At 35.5% G+C, this 7,141-nt stretch overlaps 1 pseudogene; it reads left to right on the top strand.

Annotated features, from left to right (window-relative positions):
* On the top strand, positions 1–6,738 carry LOC134367933 (E3 ubiquitin-protein ligase RLIM-like; annotated as a pseudogene).
* The last annotated feature ends 403 nt before the right edge of the window (positions 6,739–7,141 follow it).

Here is a 7,141-nt window from a genome sequence, read left to right as displayed (position 1 = left end):
ATGTACTATCTGATGGAGTAAGTCCCTGTGATAGGACTGTCATTTTCTAAAAAGTGTTTTACCATCACCACCACCACAACAAAAAAGGAAAATGATAAGTGTGAGAGATGATGGATGCATTAATTAGCTGGACTGTGGTGATTAGTTCACAATGCATAATATATCAAAACCTCAAGTTGTACACTTTAAATATATACAATTTTTACTTCTCAATTGTACTTCAATAATACTATAATATAGAAAATAATTTTACAGATAATAACTGTATTTCATCAAATCGTTGACATCTTTTCTCCAGAATCATATTCATTGCACTCCAATAAATGAGTTTGATGACGATTGGGAGAAGTAGAAAATAGTACTTTATTAAACATTCCCACCTTCAATGACCATTGTGTACTCTTTGCATGCCACAAAATCTTCTGCACATTGCGAATGCATATCTACGTGCTCCGGTTATCCTTAGCTACATAACAAAACCTACATCAAATCTTAGTGGCTGAAACTAGCAACTCCTCATTACTTTATCATAATTCTGAGGCTCAGGAACTCAGAGAGGGGACAGGAGGGCTTGTTTGTGCTCCATTATATATGGTGAATTAGCTGGGATACTCTAATAGATCAGTCTGGAACCACTAAGCGTTGGCTGGTTCCCACCTCCCCACTCCCTCTCCACAGCCTATCCGTCTAGCTTAGCCTGGCAGTTGCAGGGTAGACAGATTTCTTACATAGCCACTCAAGCTTAAACAAAGACCATAGTAGAAGCACCTTTCGGCATAAAGTCGAGGGCCAGGTCAGTATGTAATGTGACTTCTGTCAGCTGGGATTTTGATAGGTGCTGAATTTAGTAGGTAGATAAATTTGAGGAATATTGCCATCCTAACAATATTACGTCTTCTTATACATAATCATGAGATGTCTTCCCATTTATTTAGGATTTTAATTTCTTTTTGCAATGTAATATTGTTTATGTAGTATGTTTGTACATCTTTTGTTAAATTTATTCCTACGTATCTTATTCTTTTTGATACTATTGCATGTGCAACTCTTTTCTAAATTTTGTTTTACAATGGCTCATTGCTAGTATACAGAAATGAAATCGATATTTCTAGAATAGGGAAATGCAATTGATGTTACTATGGTGAACTCGTATCCTGCAACCTTAATGAACTCATTTACTAGTTCTAATTGTTTTTCAATGGATTCCTTAGGATTTTCAATATTCAAGATCCTATCATCCACGAATAAAGATGGTTTCGCTTCTCCTTTTCCAGCTTGAATGCCTTTTATTTCATTTTCTTTTCTAAGTAAACTGACTAGAACTTCTAAGACCATATTGAATAGAGGTGGTAAGAACGGCCATCTTTGTCTTGTCCCTGATCTTATGGGGGAAAATTCTCGTTTTAAAAAATAATTTATTTGGGGCCGATCCAGTGGCGCACTCGGAAGAGTGCGGCGCTGGGAGCAGCAGTGCTCCCGCCACGGGTTCGGATCCTATATAGGGATGGTGGGTGCGCTCACTGGCTGAGCGAGGTGAGGCCGGTCAGAAAAAGACAAAAAAAAAAAAAAAAATTATTTCTATTTATTTTTGTTTGGCTTTATATTGTTTCAGTACATGCATACACTGCACAATGATTCACTTAGTGTAGATAGCATTGTTTTGTACCCGTTAGTCCACTCCACCACTTCTCCTCTCTCTACCCCCACTCCTCTCCCAGACTCTCTAACCATTATTCTACTCTCCACTTGTATGACAACCACGTTTTTAATAAAACACATATGAGTGAGATTAGGTGGTATTTGTCTTTCTGTGACTGACTCACTTCATTTAACAAAATGGTTTCCAGTTCCATCCATGTTGCTGCAAATTACAGGGTATCATTTCTTTTTCTAGCTGAATAGTATTTCCTTGTGTATATTCACACCACAATTTTTTATCCATTCATCTGTTGACGAGCATTTAGGTTGATTCCATCTCTTGGCTATTCTGAATAGCATTAAAATGAGCATGGTAGTGCAGGTGTATTTCTGATACGCTAATTACATTTCCCTTGGGTATACCCAGCAGTGGGATAGCTGGGTCGTAAGGTAGATGTATTTTTATTTCTCTGAGGAACCTCCACTCTGTTTTCCACCACGGCTGTAGCAATTTCCAGAATATACAAGGAACTCAAACATCTTTACAGTAAGAAAACTAATATTCCAATTACAAAATGGTGAAAGGAGATGCATAGAAATTTTTCAAAGGAACACACAGAAATGACCAACAGGTATATGAAAAAATGCTCAACATCACTAATCATCAGGGAAATGAATATCAAAAAGACATTGAGATATCACTTCATCACAGTTAGACATACTATTATATATACATATTAGATAGATAGATAGTTAGATAGATAGAAAGATAGATAGATAGATAGATAGGTAGGTAGGTAGATAGATAGATAGATAGATAGATAGATAGATAGATAGATAGATAGATAGATAGATAGATAGATAGATAGATAGATAGACAGACAGACAGACAGACACATTTAGATAGATATAAACAGAGAATAACAAATACTGGCAAGGTTGAGGAGTAAGGGGAACACTTCTAAACTGTGGGTGGGATTGTAAACTGTTACAGTTATTATGGAAGTCACTGTGGATGTTTCTCAGATAACTATGGATAAAAATATCACATGATGCAGCTATACCACTACTGGGCATATACCCAAAGAAATGGAACTTGATATGTCAAAGACAAACCTGCACTCCCATGATTATCACAACTCTATTTCAATAGCCAAAATTCTTCTATTCACAGCAGTACGAATGAGCTTGGAGAAAATTATGTCAGGTGAAACAAGCCAAGCAGAGAAAGAGAAATACTGCATATCCCTATCATTACTCACAAGTGGGAAGAGAGAGAGAGAAAGAGAGAGAGAGAGAGAGAGAGAGAGAGAGAGAGAAGTAAAGAAGAAAGATGGTAAAAGAAGGAAGGACAGAAGGAGAGAAAAAAGAGAGAGAGAAAGAGAAGGAAGGGAGGAAGAAAGAAAGAATGTAAGAACGAAGGAAGAAAGGAGAGAAAAAAAAGAAAGAAAGAAACAAAAAGAAAAAAGACAAGAGAAAGAAATATAATCATCACAGTAATACATTGAACTTTCAGAAGGAGAGTACAGAACTGTGGTTACTACACTTGGGAAAGGGTGACAGGGGTGGGGTGTTAGTGAGGAATTGGTTAATGGACAAAAGGAAAGATTACATTTGGTAATGACATGAATGTTAATTATCCTGATATGGTCATCACACGTTGTATACAGGTATTGATATTCAACTCTGTACCCCACAAATATGTATGATGAATTATTAAAAAGGAAAGAAAGAAAGTGAAAGTTTCTACATTTCTCTTTCCACCACTTCTATCTGTGAAATGGTTGTCAGTCACTGAAGAACCCTTCAAATAACGCCGTCTCCTGCAAAAATCCATTTGCAGCTTTAGAAGGCAAAAGAACTTATTTTTATCATCTGCCCACCCATAGCAACTTGAAATGTTTCTATACCCCTGATTCCATTATAATTTGTGTTAGAGTCTTTTTATACACACTTTTTAAATATGCTATTCTATGAGCTCTTCAAAGGCAAGATTTCTTACTTTTCTATTTGTACATTAAGATCATACTTAGCATAGATCTTGGCATATAATACAATATCAAAATTTTGCTGAATCCAAGTGAATAAGTGCTCTGCCTCAAAATGCTTTGCAGCTTTTGTGTCCCATACAGAATTCTAAAACATCATTCAATATTGATTATGAGGTATTTAAATTTTCTATCCATTAATCTTTCCACTGGGCCATTAAAATTATATTTCCTCTTCTAATTGGAGGACCAAGTAACTTGAACAAACCTGGCCTTTCAGTCTTCAGTATGGCTGCAGAAACATCATCAGTTACAATCTAGATTACATTGATTTACTGCATAACAAATGGAGATTCGTCAACTAGTCAAAACTATACTTTTCTCAGTACTCATGTTAGGCCACAATATTTCTTCTAATTGCAATAAACTCACCGATTTAAGTGAAAAATAATACCTTTTCCTACTAGGAGATTTAATTGATCATATCTACTTTTATTTTGGTTAATGTTAATTCTTATCATGAAAAACTAAAATTTCCAAGGAATGAGTTGCATTAATAAGTATTGGTTTTCACTGATTTGAAAATTTAGGAATATGAAACGTGGTTTGAGCAATGTTATGAGAATTCATAGGCATTTAAAGATTTTTGTCAGAGCTATTTAGAAATCTGAAATTGAAAACAGATGAGGTCTGGATCTGACGGTAAACAGCCCTTAGATTTAACATGAGATAGTGTAGGATCCATTTTCCTTTTCTCTTCAAATGGTAAGGGGCAATTTGGGTATTATTCTTGCACAACCTATATAGACTTTTTCTGATCTCTACATTTTGTTTCTGTGGTAAGGTCTGACTTAATTCAAATCTATGTGATATTTTGTGATGGGTTTTTAAAAATTGTTGTTCTTCCCAGCACCATTTGCTGAAGAGGCAGTCATATGCACTTCTATGCAGTGCATAGACTTGGTGCATTTGTCAAAGTTCAGATGAATGTGGGTGTATGCTTGATTTCTGGATTCTCTATTCTGTTCCATTGGTCCATGTGCCCATTTTTATGCTAGTACCATGCTGTTTTGGTTACTATAGCTTTTAACTATAGTTTAAAGTCAGGTACTGTTATGCCTCCAGCTTTATTTTTTTTTTTTGCTCAGGATTGCTTTGGCTATTCTTGGTCTTTTGTGATTCCATACATTGTTTGGTATGGTTTCTTTAGTTTCTTCCATCTATTAGGAAGTATTGACAAAGAATTATGGCAGGGAATGTATGTAGACACACAAAGAGAGAAGAAAATAGAAAACAGGAAATGCCGTAAGATCTTTCTAATATTTTTCTAAAGTAAATTATCCCCATTCGAACCTTGAACAACTTCATCAGATAAGACAGAGTACTTCTTCAAGATGAGTTCATATTTTTGTTGCTGTTGTTGTTGTTTTTCCTAATTCAATGTCTTATGATAAAAATTTTATACTTACATTCCTAGTATTGCATGTCTAAAATTGGTACATTTTATTAGTTATGTTTGAGTTTTTAAAAATGTTTAAATTGTAATTTATAAATCAGTTAGTTTAATTTGTTAATAACACATGCTACATATGTAAAACATAAAAAAATAGTTAATTTTCTAAAGAATTTCCAGTAAAATATGCTTAGTGAACTAGTAAGTTCTACTGTTTTCCTTTGTATCTGTATGTGTATATGTATTTACATGTTTGTGACAAGAGAACTGAAAGTGATGCAATATTTGAGCCACTAGCACCTAATTTGAGGAAAACATGGCTTGTTGCCTCTGCTACCCCAAATATCCTGGATTGCTTTGAGAGATTTATCTGATTAGGTGGTGCTGTTCTTTTTCTTTGTATTGCTTCACTTGTGTTCTTTCTGAAGCTAACATCATTTACAGGATTAACATTGCACTGGTTCATACATCCAATCATGCAATTAAAATAAAATTAACATCAAGGCAGAGTTCTACTTGTTTTACCATTAGTCAGTCACACAAATATTATTGCTCTGTATCTTTATTTATTAATCAATTTAGTAAACAAATATCTTTTCTATTCCTTTTGTCTCATGTAATGTATGTTACTGTCATTAAACTGGGATTAGCCTCATGGTTTCCTTTCTTAAATACAGGCAACAAATGAGAGAAAATTGCTATAACAGCAGTATATAAGACTATTCCAGTGTCTTTGATCTTAAAGTAAGAATAGAATTTTCACTGAGAGACAGCATAGCTAGTAATCCTCAGTTAACATTTGAGACACCAAACAACACTGTCCCTTTAGAAAGTGAACAACGAGGACTCAGAAATACATCTTCACATTCTGATCAGGCAGGTGTGAGAAATTATGTCACAACCATCAGAATTCCTGTTCGTGGAATTGTAAATCTTGGTTTAAATGATAGAACATCTGCTGCAACTCAGAGCACATTAAGGCAAATAATGACAGGAGTTGATGAGTCAAGTAACCTTTCGGGCAGTGATAGTGATTTAGAGCCTACTTGCTGACCCCCAAGTCAGAACATGGAAAGGACAGAGTCACAGAATGGAAAAGATGGTTCCAATGGCAGTAGGAGTTCTGGTTCCGATTCAAATCCTAGACCCCAATCAAGTTCCTCATCAATTTCCAGGTCAAGCTCCAGGTATATGTCTAGTTCCAGTTCTAGTCCTATGTCCAGTTCCAGCTTCAATAGTGAATATTCAGAAATTAGCTTATTGATGTTTGAAAGCAGTAATGAAGAAAGCTCATCGTCAGACTCACCATCAGAGGCCAGGCAAGAAATGCAACATAGGACCTTTGATGAAGATGACTCTTGGCCCTTTCTTAATCTTGTTCAGTTTTTCATTTTAAATGAAGATGATCATGACCAACCTATAGGACTCAACAAAGCACATATTGAGAACTTGGCAGTAAGAACTTTTGGTGAAATTGATTCATTAACAACCTGTTGCGTTTGCATTACAGAATACACATTAGGCAACAAGCTTCACATACTACCTTGTTCCCATGTATATCATGTCCACTGCATTGATCGCTGGCTGCCTGAAAACTCTACCCGTCCTATTTGTTGCCGTAAAGTAATAGACTCTAGTTACAGAGAAAATTCCAGCTGAGATGTGAACTCTCATCTATAAAAACTACTATACTGACAGACATAACTGTTATTTGCCTTATGTCCACCTTTGAAGTGATACATATATAAAATATCAACCTTAATTGTCGGTTCCTTAAGAATGATTCTTTCTCCAATTCATTTCAGAATAAAAGCAAATATTAAAGAGCGAAAAGAAAAAGTGTCCTATCTGACAAGAAAGACCAATTCTACACAGTTGCAGGTCACTGAACTTCGATAGAAACTTAGCAGGTACGCTGAGTAAAAAGATGGACTAGAAAATAACTTTACCCCACAGGAGCCGAGAGGACATGATCCGAGTATGTGTGACTTTCTTGGTCACCGTTTTAAAGGAAATTGCTTGCCCTCTGCTTCCTCTTCCCCCCTTCCTATGGGCTTCAATT

This window comes from Cynocephalus volans, chromosome X (genome assembly GCF_027409185.1).
Source record: "Cynocephalus volans isolate mCynVol1 chromosome X, mCynVol1.pri, whole genome shotgun sequence".
Classification (NCBI taxonomy): Eukaryota; Metazoa; Chordata; class Mammalia; order Dermoptera; family Cynocephalidae; genus Cynocephalus; species Cynocephalus volans.
This window is presented reverse-complemented; position numbering and strand designations above follow the sequence as displayed.